Raw genomic sequence first — 14,394 nt, 5'->3', positions numbered from 1 at the left:
TTCTAGTTGCGGAAATTCTAGTTCTGGAGTTTCTAGTTTTAGAACTTTTAGTTGAGGACTCTCTAGTTGTTGAGTCTCTATTTGTGGAATTTATATTTGTGGAGTTTCTAGTTGTGGAGTTCCTAGTTATGGAGTCTCTAGTTGTGGAGTCTCTAGTTGCGGAGTTTCTAGCCTTGAAGTTTCTAGTTGTGGAATTTCTAGTTGCGGAGTTTCTAGTTGCGGAGTTTCTAGTTGTGTAGTTTTCAGTTGGAGAGTTTCTACTTGAGTTTATATTTCTGGAAATTCTAGTTGCAGACTTTCTGGTTGCAGAGTATCAAGTTGTGGAGTTTCTAGTTGCGGAGTCTCTAGCTGTTTAGTTTCTAGTTGTGGAGTGTCTAGTTGTGGAGTTTCTAGTTGCGGACATTCTAGCTGGGGAGTTTCTAGTTGGAGTTTTAGTTTTCGAGCTTTAGTTGTGGATTTTGAAGTTGTAGAGTTCCTAGTTGCGGAGTTTGTAGTTGCGGTGTTTTTAAATGTGGAGTTTTTAGTTGTGTAATTTGTAGTTGTGGAGCATCTATTTGTGGTGTTTCAAGTTGTGGAGTTTCCAGTTGCGAAGTTTCTAGTGGCCAAGTTTCTAGTTGCACAGTCTAAAGTTGTGGAGTTTTTAGCTGTGGAATTTCTAGTCGTGGAGTTTCTAGTTGTGAAGTTTCTAGTTGTGGAATTTGTAGTTGAGGAGTATCTAGTTGTGGTGTTTCTAGTTGCAGAGTTTCTAGTTGTGGCGTTTCTATTTTTGGAGTTCGTAGTTGTCGAGTTTCTAGTTGTGGAGTTACTCGTTGTGGAGTTTCAAGATGCGGAATTAATAGGTGTGGAGTTTCTAGTTGTCGGGTTTCTAGTTGCGCAGTTTTTGTTGTGGAGTCCTTAGTTGTGGAGTCTCTAGTTGTGGAGTTTCAAGTTGCAGAGTTTCTAGTTGCGTAGTTTCTAGTTGTGTAGTTTATTGTTGTGTAGTCTGTAGATGTGGAGTCTGCAGTTGTGGAGTCTCTAGTTGTGGAGTTTCAGTTGCGAAGTTTCTAGTGGCCGAGTTTCTAGTTGCACAGTCTAAAGTTGTGGAGTTTTTAGCTGTGGAATTTCTAGTCGTGGAGTTTCTAGTTGTGGAGTTTCTAGTTGCGGAGTTTCTAGTTGGTGAGTTTCTAGTTGCCGTGTTTCTAAATGCGAAGTCTCAAGTTGTGGTGTTTCTATCTGTGGAGTTTCTACTTGTGGAGTCTTTAGTTGAGGAGTACCTAGTTGTGGAGTTTCTTGTTGTGGAGTGTCTAGTTGAGGAGTTTCTAGTTGTGGAGTTTCTAGGTGTGGAGTTCCTAGTTGTGGAGTTTCTAGTTGTGGGGTTTCTAGTTGTTGAAATTCTAGCTGTGGAGTTTCTACTTATAGAATCTCTAGTCGTGGAGTTTCTAGTTGTGTAGTTTCTATCTGAGGAGTTTCTAAATGGGAAGTCTCTAGTTGTGCAGTCTCTAGTTGTAGAGTTTCTCGTTGTGAAGGGTTTGGTTGTAGAGTTTTTAGTTGTGGAGTTTCTTGATGTGGAGTTTCTAGTTGTGTAGTTTCTAGTTGGGAAGTTTCTACTTGAGTTTAGAGTTGTGGATTTTCTAGTTGCAGAGTTTTGAGTTGCAGAGTTTCAAGTTGTTGAGTTTCTAGTTGCGGAGTCTTTAGTTGTGGAGTTTCTAGTTGCGGAGTTTCTAGCTGTGGAGTTTCTAGTTGCAGAGTCTCTAGTTGTGCAGGCTCTAGTTGTGGGATCTCTAGTTCTGTAGTTTCTAGTTGTGGAGTTTCTAGTTGTGGAATTTCTAGCTGTGGAGTTTCTAGTTGTGGAGTTTCTGGTTGCAGAGTTTCTAGTTGTGAAGTTTCTAGTTGTCGGGTTTCTAGTTGCGGAAATTCTAGATGTGGAGTTTCTAGTTTTAGAACTTTCAGTTGAGGACTCTCTAGTTGTTGAGTCTCTATTTGTGGAATTTCTATTTGTGGAGTTTCTAGTTGTGGAGTTCCTAGTTATGGAGTCTCTAGTTGTGGAGTCTCTAGTTGCGGAGTTTCTAGCCTTGAAGTTTCTAGTTGTGGAATTTCTAGTTGCGGAGTTTCTAGTTGCGGAGTTTCTAGTTGTGTAGTTTTCAGTTGGAGAGTTTCTACTTGAGTTTATATTTCTGGAAATTCTAGTTGCAGAGTTTCTAGTTGCAGAGTATCAAGTTGTGGAGTTTCTAGTTGCGGAGTCTCTAGCTGTTTAGTTTCTAGTTGTGGAGTGTCTAGTTGTGGAGTTTCTAGTTGCGGACATTCTAGCTGGGGAGTTTCTAGTTGGAGTTTTAGTTTTCGAGCTTTAGTTGTGGATTTTGAAGTTGTAGAGTTCCTAGTTGCGGAGTTTGTAGTTGCGGTGTTTTTAAATGTGAAGTTTCTAGTTGTGGAATTTGTAGTTGAGGAGTATCTAGTTGTGGTGTTTCTAGTTGCAGAGTTTCTAGTTGTGGCGTTTCTATTTTTGGAGTTCGTAGTTGTCGAGTTTCTAGTTGTGGAGTTACTAGTTGTGGAGTTTCAAGATGCGGAATTGATAGGTGTGGAGTTTCTAGTTGTCGGGTTTCTAGTTGCGCAGTTTTTGTTGTGGAGTCCCTAGTTGTGGAGTCTCTAGTTGTGGAGTTTCTAGTTGCAGAGTTTCTAGTTGCGTAGTTTCTAGTTGTGTAGTTTCTTGTTGTGTAGTCTGTAGATGTGGAGTCTGCAGTTGTGGAGTCTCTAGTTGTGGAGTTTCCGGTTGCGAAGTTTCTAGTGGCCGAGTTTCTAGTTGCACAGTCTAAAGTTGTGGAGATTTATGCTGTGGAATTTCTAGTCGTGGAGTTTCTAGTTGTGAAGTTTCTAGTTGTGGAATTTGTAGTTGAGGAGTATCTAGTTGTGGTGTTTCAAGTTGTGGAGTTTCTAGTTGTGGAGTTTCTAGTTGCGGAGTTTCTAGTTGGTGAGTTTCTAGTTGCCGTGTTTCTAAATGCGAAGTCTCAAGTTGTGGTGTTTCTATCTGTGGAGTTTCTACTTGTGGAGTCTTTAGTTGTGGAGTACCTAGTTGTGGAGTTTCTTGTTGTGGAGTGTCTAGTTGAGGAGTTTCTAGTTGTGGAGTTTCTAGGTGTGGAGTTCCTAGTTGTGGAGTTTCTAGTTGTGGGGTTTCTAGTTGTTGAAATTCTAGCTGTGGAGTTTCTACTTATAGAATCTCTAGTCGTGGAGTTTCTAGTTGTGTAGTTTCTATCTGAGGAGTTTCTAAATGGGAAGTCTCTAGTTGTGCAGTCTCTAGTTGTAGAGTTTCTCGTTGTGAAGGGTTTAGTTGTAGAGTTTTTAGTACTGGAGTTTCTTGATGTGGAGTTTCTAGTTGTGTAGTTTCTTGTTGGGAAGTTTCTACTTGAGTTTAGAGTTGTGGATTTTCTAGTTGCAGAGTTTCGAGTTTAAGAGTTTCAAGTTGTTGAGTTTCTAGTTGCGGAGTTTCTAGCTGTGGAGTTTCTAGTTGCAGAGTCTCTAGTTGTGCAGGCTCTAGTTGTGGGATCTCTAGTTCTGTAGTTTCTAGTTGTGGAGTTTCTAGTAGTGGAGTTTCTAGCTGTGGAGTTTCTAGTTGTGGAGTTTCTGGTTGCAGAGTTTCCAGTTGTGGAGTTTCTAGTTGTCGGGTTTCTAGTTGCGGAAATTCTAGTTGTGGAGTTTCTAGTTTTAGAACTTTTAGTTGAGGACTCTCTAGTTGTTGAGTCTCTATTTGTGGAATTTCTATTTGTGGAGTTTCTAGTTGTGGAGTTCCTAGTAATGGAGTTTCTAGTTGTGGAGTCTCTAGTTGCGGAGTTTCTAGCCTTGAAGTTTCTAGTTGTGGAATTTCTACTTGCGGAGTTTCTAGTTGCGGAGTTTCTAGTTGTGTAGTTTTCAGTTGGAGAGTTTCTACTTGAGTTTATATTTCTGGAAATTCTAGTTGCAGAGTTTCGAGTTGCAGAGTTTCAAGTTGTTGAGTTTCTAGTGGCGGAGTCTCTAGCTGTGGAGTTTCTAGTTGCAGAGTCTCTAGTTGTGCAGGCTCTAGTTGTGGGATCTCTAGTTCTGTAGTTTCTAGTTGTGGAGTTTCTAGTTGTGGAGTTTCTAACTGTGGAGTTTCTAGTTGTGGAGTTTCTGGTTGCAGAGTTTCTAGTTGTGGAGTTTCTAGTTGTCGGGTTTCTAGTTGCGGAAATTCTAGTTGTGGAGTTTTTAGTTTTGGAACTTTTAGTTGAGGAGTCTGTAGTTGTTGAGTCTCTATTTGTGGAATTTCTATTTGTGGAGTTTCTAGTTGTGGAGTTCTTAGTTATGGAGTCTCTAGTTGTGGAGTCTCTAGTTGCGGAGTTTCTAGCCTTGAAGTTTCTAGTTGTGGAATTTCTAGTTGCGGAGTTTCTAGTTGCGGAGTTTCTAGTTGTGTATTTTTCAGTTGGAGAGTTTCTACTTGAGTTTATATTTCTGGAAATTCTAGTTGCAGTGTTTCTAGTTGCAGAGTATCAAGTTGTGGAGTTTCTAGTTGCGGAGTCTCTAGCTGTTTAGTTTCTAGTTGTGGAGTGTCTAGTTGTGGAGTTTCTAGTTGCGGACATTCTAGCTGGGGAGTTTCTAGTTGGAGTTTTAGTTTTCGAGCTTTAGTTGTGGATTTTGAAGTTGTAGAGTTCCTAGTTGTGGAGTGTCTAGTTGTGGAGTTTCTAGTTGCGGAGTTTCTAGTTGTGGAGTTTCTAGTTGTGGAGTTTCTATTTGTGGATTTTCTAGCTGCGGAGTTTCTAGTTGCGGAGTTTTTTGTTGCAGAGTTTCTAATTGCGGGCTTTCTAGCTGTGGAGTTTCTAGTTGCAGAGTTTCTAGTTGTTGAGTTTCTAGTTGTGGAGTTTGTAGTTGCGGAGTTTCTAGTTTAGGAGTTTCTAGTTGTGGAGTTTCTAGTTGTGGAGTTTTAAGATGCGGATCTGATAGGTGTGGAGTTTCTAGTTGTGGAGTTTCTATTTGTCGGGTTTCTAGTTGCGGAGTTTTTGTTGTGGAATCTCTCATTGTGGAGTCTCTAGTTGTGGAGATTCTAGTTGCAGAGTTTCTAGTTGCGGAGTTTCTACTTGTGGAGTCTGTAGTTGTGGAGTCTGCAGTTGTGGACTTTCTAGTTGTGGAGTTTCCAGTTGTGGATTTTCTAGTTGGGGAGTTTCAAGTTGTATAGTTTCTAGTTGGGAAGTTTCTACTTGAGTATATATTTGTGGGTTTTGTAGTTGCAAAGTTTCGAGTTGCAGAGTTTCAAGTGTGAAGTTTCTAGTTGCGGAGTCTATAGTTGTGGAGTCTCTAGTTCTGGAGTTTCTAGTTGTGGAGTTTATAGTTGTGGAGTTTCTAGCTGTGAAGTCTCTAGTTTCGGAGATTCGAGTTGCAGAGTTTCTAGTTGTGGAGTTTATAGTTGGGGAGTTTCTAGTTGCGCAGTTTCTAGTTGTTGAATTTGTAGTTGTGGAGTATCTAGTTGTGGTGTGTGAAGTTGTGGAGTTGCAAATTGTGGAGTTTCTAGTTGTTGAGTTTCTAGTTGCCGAGATTCTAGATGCGGAGTCTGTAGCTGTGCAGTCTCAAGTTGCGGAGTTTCTAGTTATGGAATCTCTAGTTGTTGAGTTTCTAGTTGCGGAGTTTGTAGTTGCGTTGTTTCTAAATGTGGAGTTTCTAGTTGTGGAGTTTGTAGTTGTGGAGTTTCTAGTTGTGGAGTTTGTAGTTGTTGAGTTTCTGGTTGCCGAGTTTCTAGTTGCAAAGTCTCAAGTTGTGTAGTTTCTAGCTGTGGAGAATCTAGGTGTGGAGTTTCTAGTTGTGAATTTTTTAGTTGTTGAGTTTCTGGTTGCCGAGTTCCTAGTTGCAAAGTCTCAAGTTGTGGAGTTTCTAGTTGTGGGGTTTCTAGTTGCGGAGTTTCCAGTTGCAGAGTTTCTGGTTGTGGCGTTTCTATTTGTGGAGTTTGTAGTTGTGGAGTTTCTAGTTGTGGAGTTTCTAGTTGTCGAGTTTCTAGTTGTGGAGTTTCTAGTTGCGGAGTTTCTAGTTGGTGAGTTTCTAGTTGCCGTGTTTCTAAATGCGAAGTCTCAAGTTGTGGTGTTTCTATCTGTGGAGTTTCTAGTTGTGGAGTTCCTAGTTGTGGAGTGTCTAGTTGAGGAGTTTCTAGTTGTGGAGTTTCTAGGTGTTGAGTTTCTAGTTGGAGTTTTTAGTTTTCGAGTTTATAGTTGTAGATTTTTTAGTTGCAGAGTTCATAGTTGTGGAGTTTCTAGTTGTGGGGTTTCTATCTGAGGAGTTTCTAAATGGGAAGTCTCTAGTTGTGCAGTCTCTATTTGTAGAGTTTCTAGTTGTAGAGTTTTTATTTGTGGAGTTTTTAGTTGTGGAGTTTCTTGATGTGGAGTTTCTAGTTGTGAAGTTTCTAGTTGTGGATTTTCTAGTTGGGGAGTTTCTAGTTGTGTAGTTTCTAGTTGGGAAGTTTCTACTTGAGTTTATAGTTGTGGATTTTCTAGTTGCAGAGTTTCGAGTTGCAGTGTTTCAAGTGTTAAGTTTCTAGTTGTGGAGTTTCTAGCTGTGGAGTTTCTAGTTTCGGAGATTCTAGTTGCAGAGTTTCTAGTTGCGGAGTTTGTAGTTGCGGTGTTTCTAAATGTGGAGTTTTTAGTTGTGGAATTTGTAGTTGTGGAGCATCTAGTTGTGGTGTTTCAAGTTGTGGAGTTTCTAGTTGTGGAGTTTCTAGTTGTGGAGTTTCTAGTTGTTGAGTTTCTGGTTGCCGAGTTTCTAGTTGCAAAGTCTCGAGTTGTGGAGTTTCTAGCTGTTGAGTTTCTAAGTGTGGAGTTTCTAGTTGTGGATTTTTTAGTTGTTGAGTTTCTGGTTGCCGAGTTTCTAGTTGCAAAGTCTCAAGTTGTGGAGTTTCTAGTTGTGAGGTTTCAAGTTGTTGAAATTCTAGCTGTGGAGTTTCTACTTATAGAATCTCTAGTTGCGGAGTCTGTAGTTGTGGAGTTTCTAGAGTTGGAGTTTCTATTGTGGATTTTCTAGCTAAGGAGTTTCTAGTTGCGGAGTTTCTAGTTGCAGAGTTTCTTGTTCCTGATTTTCTAGCAGTGGAGTTTCTAGTTGTGTAGTCTGTAGATGTGGAGTCTGCAGTTGTGGAGTCTCTAGTTGTGGAGTTTCCAGTAGCGAAGTTTCTAGTGGCCGATTTTCTAGTTGCACAGTCTAAAGTTGTGGAGTTTTTAGCTGTGGAATTTCTAGTCGTGGAGTTTCTAGTTGTGAAGTTTCTAGTTGTGGAATTTGTAGTTGAGGAGTATCTAGTTGCGGTGTTTCTAGTTGCAGAGTTTCTAGTTGTGGCGTTTCTATTTTTGGAGTTCGTAGTTGTCGAGTTTCTATTTGTGGAGTTACTAGTTGTGGAGTTTCAAGATGCGGAATTGATAGGTGTGGAGTTTCTAGTTGTCGGGTTTCTAGTTGCGCAGTTTTTGTTGTGGAGTCCCTAGTTGTGGAGTCTCTAGTTGTGGAGTTTCTAGTTGCAGAGTTTCTAGTTGCGTAGTTTCTAGTTGTGTAGTATCTTGTTGTGTAGTCTGTAGATGTGGAGTCTGCAGTTGTGGAGTCTCTAGTTGTGGAGTTTCCAGTTGCGAAGTTTCTAGTGGCCGAGTTTCTAGTTGCACAGTCTAAAGTTGTGGAGATTTATGCTGTGGAATTTCTAGTCGTGGAGTTTCTACTTGTGGAATTTGTAGTTGAGGAGTATCTAGTTGTGGTGTTTCAAGTTGTGGAGTTTCTAGTTGTGGAGTTTCTAGTTGCGGAGTTTCTAGTTGGTGAGTTTCTAGTTGCCGTGTTTCTAAATGCGAAGTCTCAAGTTGTGGTGTTTCTATCTGTGGATTTTGTACTTGTGGAGTCTTTAGTTGTGGAGTACCTAGTTGTAGAGTTTCTTGTTGTGGAGTGTCTAGTTGAGGAGTTTCTAGTTGTGGAGTTTCTAGGTGTGGAGTTCCTAGTTGTGGAGTTTCTAGTTGTGGGGTTTCTAGTTGTTGAAATTCTAGCTGTGGAGTTTCTACTTATAGAATCTCTGTTCGTGGAGTTTCTAGTTGTGTAGTTTCTATCTGAGGAGTTTCTAAATGGGAAGTCTCTAGTTGTGCAGTCTCTAGTTGTAGAGTTTCTAGTTGTGAAGGGTTTAGTTGTGGAGTTTTTAGTTGTGGAGTTTCTTGATGTGGAGTTTCTAGTTGTGTAGGTTCTAGTTGGGAAGTTTTTACTTGAGTTTAGAGTTGTGGATTTTCTAGTTGCAGAGTTTCGAGTTGCAGAGTTTCAAGTTGTTGAGTTTCTAGTTGCGGAGTCTCTAGTTGTGGAGTTTCTAGTTGCTGAGTTTCTAGCTGTGGAGTTTCTAGTTGCAGAGTCTCTAGTTGTGCAGGCTCTAGTTGTGGGATCTCTAGTTCTGTAGTTTCTAGTTGTAGAGTTTCTAGTTGTGGAGTTTCTAGCTGTGGAGTTTCTAGTTGTGGAGTTTCTGGTTGCAGAGTTTCTAGTTGTGGAGTTTCTAGTTGTCGGGTTTCTAGTTGCGGAAATTCTAGTTGTGGAGTTTATAGTTTTAGAACTTTTAGTTGAGGAGTCTCTAGTTGTTGAGTCTCTATTTGTGGAATTTCTATTTGTGGAGTTTCTAGTTGTGGAGTTCCTAGTTGTGGAGTCTCTAGTTGTGGAGTCTCTAGTTGCGGAGTTTCTAGCCTTGAAGTTTCTAGTTGTGGAATTTCTAGTTGCGGAGTTTCTAGTTGTGTATTTTTTAGTTGGAGAGTTTCTACTTGAGTTTATATTTCTGGAAATTCTAGTTGCAGTGTTTCTAGTTGCAGAGTATCAAGTTGTGGAGTTTCTAGTTGCGGAGTCTCTAGCTGTTTAGTTTCTAGTTGTGGAGTGTCTAGTTGTGGAGTTTCTAGTTGCGCACATTCTAGCTGGGGAGTTTCTAGTTGGAGTTTTAGTTTTCGAGCTTTAGTTGTGGATGTTGAAGTTGTAGAGTTCCTAGTTGTGGAGTGTCTAGTTGTGGAGTTTCTATTTGTCGGGTTTCTAGTTGCGGAGTTTTTGTTGTGGAATCTCTCATTGTGGAGTCTGCAGTTGTGGACTTTCTAGTTGTGGAGTTTCTAGTTGTGGATTTTCTAGTTGGGGAGTTTCTAGTTGTATAGTTTCTAGTTGGAAAGTTTCTACTTGAGTATATATTTGTGGGTTTTCTAGTTGCAAAGTTTCGAGTTGCAGAGTTTCAAGTGTGAAGTTTCTAGTTGCGGAGTCTATAGTTGTGGAGTCTGTAGTTCTGGAGTTTCTAGTTGTGGAGTTTATAGTTGTGGAGTTTCTAGCTGTGAAGTTTCTAGTTTCAGAGATTCTAGTTGCAGAGTTTCTAGTTGTGGAGTTTATAGTTGGGGAGTTTCTAGTTGCGCAGTTTCTAGTTGTTGAATTTGTAGTTGTGGAGTATCTAGTTGTGGTGTGTCAAGTTGTGGAGTTGCAAATTGTGGAGTTTCTAGTTGTTGAGTTTCTAGTTGCCGAGATTCTAGATGCGGAGTCTGTAGCTGCGGAGTCTCAAGTTGCGGAGTTTCTAGTTATGGAATCTCTAGTTGTTGAGTTTCTAGTTGCGGAGTTTGTAGTTGCGTTGATTCTAAATGTGGAGTTTCTAGTTGTGGAATTTGTAGTTGTGGAGCATCTAGTTGTGGTGTTTCAAGTTGTGGAGTTTCTAGTTGTGGAGTTTCTAGTTGTGGAGTTTGTAGTTGTTGAGTTTCTGGTTGCCGAGTTTCTAGTTGCAAAGTCTCAAGTTGTGTAGTTTCTAGCTGTGGAGAATCTAGGTGTGGAGTTTCTAGTTGTGAATTTTTTAGTTGTTGAGTTTCTGGTTGCCGAGTTCCTAGTTGCAAAGTCTCAAGTTGTGGAGTTTCTAGTTGTGGGGTTTCTAGTTGTTGAAATTCTAGCCGTGGAGTTTCTACTTATAGAATCTCTAGTTGCGAAGTTTTCTAGTTGCGGAGTCTGTAGTCGTAGAGTTTCTAGTTGTGGAGTTTCTATTTTGTGAATTTTCTAGCTGTGGAGTTTCTAGTTGCGGAGTTTCTAGTTGCAGAGTTTCTAGTTGCGGATTTTCTAGCTGTGGAGTTTCTAGTTGCGGAGTTTCCAGTTGCAGAGTTTCTGGTTGTGGCGTTTCTATTTGTGGAGTTTGTAGTTGTGGAGTTTGTAGTTGTGGAGTTTCTAGTTGTCGAGTTTCTAGTTGTGGAGTTTCTAGTAGCGGAGTTTCTAGTTGGTGAGTTTCTAGTTGCCGTGTTTCTAAATGCGAAGTCTCAAGTTGTGGTGTTTCTATCTGTGGAGTTTCTAGTTGTGGAGTTCCTAGTTGTGGAGTGTCTAGTTGAGGAGTTTCTAGTTGTGGAGTTTCTAGGTGTGGAGTTTTTAGTTGGAGTTTTTAGTTTTCGAGTTTCTAGTTGTAGATTTTTTAGTTGCAGAGTTCATAGTTGTGGAGTTTCTAGTTGTGGGGTTTCTATCTGAGGAGTTTCTAAATGGGAAGTCTCTAGTTGTGCAGTCTCTATTTGTAGAGTTTCTAGTTGTAGAGTTTTTATTTGTGGAGTTTTTAGTTGTGGAGTTTCTTGATGTAGAGTTTCTAGTTGTGAAGTTTCTAGTTGTGGATTTTCTAGTTGGGGAGTTTCTAGTTGTGTAGTTTCTAGTTGGGAAGTTTCTACTTGAGTTTATAGTTGTGGATTTTCTAGTTGCAGAGTTTCGAGTTGCAGTGTTTCAAGTGTTAAGTTTCTAGTTGTGGAGTTTCTAGCTGTGGAGTTTCTAGTTTCGGAGATTCTAGTTGCAGAGTTTCTAGTTGCGGAGTTTGTAGTTGCGGTGTTTCTAAATGTGGAGTTTTTAGTTGTGGAATTTGTAGTTGTGGAGCATCTAGTTGTGGTGTTTCAAGTTGTGGAGTTTCTAGTTGTGGAGTTTCTAGTTGTGGAGTTTCTAGTTGTTGAGTTTCTGGTTGCCGAGTTTCTAGTTGCAAAGTCTCAAGTTGTGGAGTTTCTAGCTGTTGAGTTTCTAAGTGTGGAGTTTCTAGTTGTGGATTTTTTAGTTGTTGAGTTTCTGGTTGCCGAGTTCCTAGTTGCAAAGTCTCAAGTTGTGGAGTTTCTAGTTGTGAGGTTTCAAGTTGTTGAAATTCTAGCTGTGGAGTTTCTACTTATAGAATCTCTAGTTGCGGAGTCTGTAGTTGTGGAGTTTCTAGAGTTGGAGTTTCTATTTGTGGATTTTCTAGCTGTGGAGTTTCTAGTTGCGGAGTTTCTAGTTGCAGAGTTTCTTGATGCTGATTTTCTAGCTGTGGAGTTTCTAGTTGTGTAGTCTGTAGATGTGGAGTCTGCAGTTGTGGAGTCTCTAGTTGTGGAGTATCCAGTTGCGAAGTTTCTAGTGGCCGATTTTCTAGTTGCACAGTCTAAAGTTGTGGAGTTTTTAGCTGTGGAATTTCTAGCCGTGGAGTTTCTAGTTGTGAAGTTTTTAGTTGTGGAATTTGTAGTTGAGGAGTATCTAGTTGTGGTGTTTCTAGTTGCAGAGTTTCTAGTTGTGGCGTTTCTATTTTTGGAGTTCGTAGTTGTCGAGTTTCTATTTGTGGAGTTACTAGTTGTGGAGTTTCAAGATGCGGAATTGATAGGTGTGGAGTTTCTAGTTGTCGGGTTTCTAGTTGCGCAGTTTTTGTTGTGGAGTCCCTAGTTGTGGAGTCTCTAGTTGTGGAGTTTCTAGTTGCAGAGTTTTTAGTTGCGTAGTTTCTAGTTGTGTAGTATCTTGTTGTGTAGTCTGTAGATGTGGAGTCTGCAGTTGTGGAGTCTCTAGTTGTGGAGTTTCCAGTTGCGAAGTTTCTAGTGGCCGAGTTTCTAGTTGCACAGTCTAAAGTTGTGGAGATTTATGCTGTGGAATTTCTAGTCGTGGAGTTTCTACTTGTGGAATTTGTAGTTGAGGAGTATCTAGTTGTGGTGTTTCAAGTTGTGGAGTTTCTAGTTGTGGAGTTTCTAGTTGCGGAGTTTCTAGTTGGTGAGTTTCTAGTTGCCGTGTTTCTAAATGCGAAGTCTCAAGTTGTGGTGTTTCTATCTGTGGATTTTGTACTTGTGGAGTCTTTAGTTGTGGAGTACCTAGTTGTAGAGTTTCTTGTTGTGGAGTGTCTAGTTGAGGAGTTTCTAGTTGTGGAGTTTCTAGGTGTGGAGTTCCTAGTTGTGGAGTTTCTAGTTGTGGGGTTTCTAGTTGTTGAAATTCTAGCTGTGGAGTTTCTACTTATAGAATCTCTAGTCGTGGAGTTTCTAGTTGTGTAGTTTCTATCTGAGGAGTTTCTAAATGGGAAGTCTCTAGTTGTGCAGTCTCTAGTTTTAGAGTTTCTAGTTGTGAAGGGTTTAGTTGTGGAGTTTTTAGTTGTGGAGTTTCTTGATGTGGAGTTTCTAGTTGTGTAGTTTCTAGTTGGGAAGTTTCTACTTGAGTTTAGAGTTGTGGATTTTCTAGTTGCAGAGTTTCGAGTTGCAGAGTTTCAAGTTGTTGAGTTTCTAGTTGCGGAGTCTCTAGTTGTGGAGTTTCTAGTTGCTGAGTTTCTAGCTGTGGAGTTTCTAGTTGCAGAGTCTCTAGTTGTGCAGGCTCTAGTTGTGGGATCTCTAGTTCTGTAGTTTCTAGTTGTAGAGTTTCTAGTTGTGGAGTTTCTAGCTGTGGAGTTTCTAGTTGTGGAGTTTCTGGTTGCAGAGTTTCTAGTTGTGGAGTTTCTAGTTGTTGGGTTTCTAGTTGCGGAAATTCTAGTTGTGGAGTTTCTAGTTTTAGAACTTTTAGTTGAGGAGTCTCTAGTTGTTGAGTTTCTATTTGTGGAATTTCTATTTGTGGAGTTTCTAGTTGTGGAGTTCCTAGTTATGGTGTCTCTAGTTGTGGAGTCTCTAGTTGCGGAGTTTCTAGCCTTGAAGTTTCTAGTTGTGGAATTTCTAGTTGCGGAGTTTCTAGTTGCGGAGTTTCTAGTTGTGTATTTTTTAGTTGGAGAGTTTCTACTTGAGTTTATATTTCTGGAAATTCTAGTTGCAGTGTTTCTAGTTGCAGAGTATCAAGTTGTTGAGTTTCTAGTTGCGGAGTCTCTAGCTGTTTAGTTTCTAGTTGTGGAGTGTCTAGTTGTGGAGTTTCTAGTTGCGGACATTCTAGCTGGGGAGTTTCTAGTTGGAGTTTTAGTTTTCGAGCTTTAGTTGTGGATGTTGAAGTTGTAGAGTTCCTAGTTGTGGAGTGTCTAGTTGTGGAGTTTCTAGTTGCGGAGTTTCTAGTTGTGGAGTTTCTAGTTGTGGAGTTTCTATTTGTGGATTTTCTAGCTGCGGAGTTTCTAGTTGCGGAGTTTTTTGTTGCAGAGTTTCTAATTGCGGACTTTCTAGCTGTGGAGTTTCTAGTTGCAGAGTTTCTAGTTGTTGAGTTTCTAGTTGTGGAGTTTGTAGTTGCGGAGTTTCTAGTTTTGGAGTTTCTAGTTGTGGAGTTTCTAGTTGTGGAGTTTTAAGATGCGGAACTGATAGGTGTGGAGTTTATAGTTGTGGAGTTTCTATTTGTCGGGTTTCTAGTTGCGGAGTTTTTGTTGTGGAATCTCTCATTGTGGAGTCTCTAGTTGTGGAGATTCTAGTTGCAGAGTTTCTAGTTGCGGAGTTTCTAGTTGTGGAGTCTGTAGTTGTGGAGTCTGCAGTTGTTGACTTTCTAGTTGTGGAGTTTCTAGTTGTGGATTTTCTAGTTGGGGAGTTTCTAGTTGTATAGTTTCTAGTTGGAAAGTTTCTACTTGAGTATATATTTGTGGGTTTTCTAGTTGCAAAGTTTCGAGTTGCAGAGTTTCAAGTGTGAAGTTTCTAGTTGCGGAGTCTATAGTTGTGGAGTCTCTAGTTCTGGAGTTTCTAGTTGTGGAGTTTATAGTTGTGGAGTTTCTAGCTGTGAAGTTTCTAGTTTCAGAGATTCTAGTTGCAGAGTTTCTAGTTGGGGAGTTTATAGTTGGGGAGTTTCTAGTTGCGCAGTTTCTAGTTGTTGAATTTGTAGTTGTGGAGTATCTAGTTGTGGTGTGTCAAGTTGTGGAGTTGCAAATTGTGGAGTTTCTAGTTGTTGAGTTTCTAGTTGCCGAGATTCTAGATGCGGAGTCTGTAGCTGCGGAGTCTCAAGTTGCGGAGTTTCTAGTTATGGAATCTCTAGTTGTTGAGTTTCTAGTTGCGGAGTTTGTAGTTGCGTTGATTCTAAATGTGGAGTTTCTAGTTGTGGAATTTGTAGTTGTGGAGCATCTAGTTGTGGTGTTTCAAGTTGTGGAGTTTCTAGTTGTGGAGTTTCTAGTTGTGGAGTTTGTAGTTGTTGAGTTTCTGGTTGCCGAGTTGCTAGTTGCAAAGTCTCAAGTTGTGTAGTTTCTAGCTGTGGAGTTTCTAGGTGTGGAGTTTCTAGTTGTGAATTTTTTAGTTGTTGAGTTTCTGGTTGCCGAGTTCCTAGTTCCAAAGTCTCAAGTTGTGGAGTTTCTAGTTGTGGGGT

Source organism: Rhipicephalus microplus, unplaced genomic scaffold (genome assembly GCF_043290135.1).
Source record: "Rhipicephalus microplus isolate Deutch F79 unplaced genomic scaffold, USDA_Rmic scaffold_12, whole genome shotgun sequence".
Classification (NCBI taxonomy): Eukaryota; Metazoa; Arthropoda; class Arachnida; order Ixodida; family Ixodidae; genus Rhipicephalus; species Rhipicephalus microplus.
Note: the sequence above shows the minus strand (reverse complement) of the source record.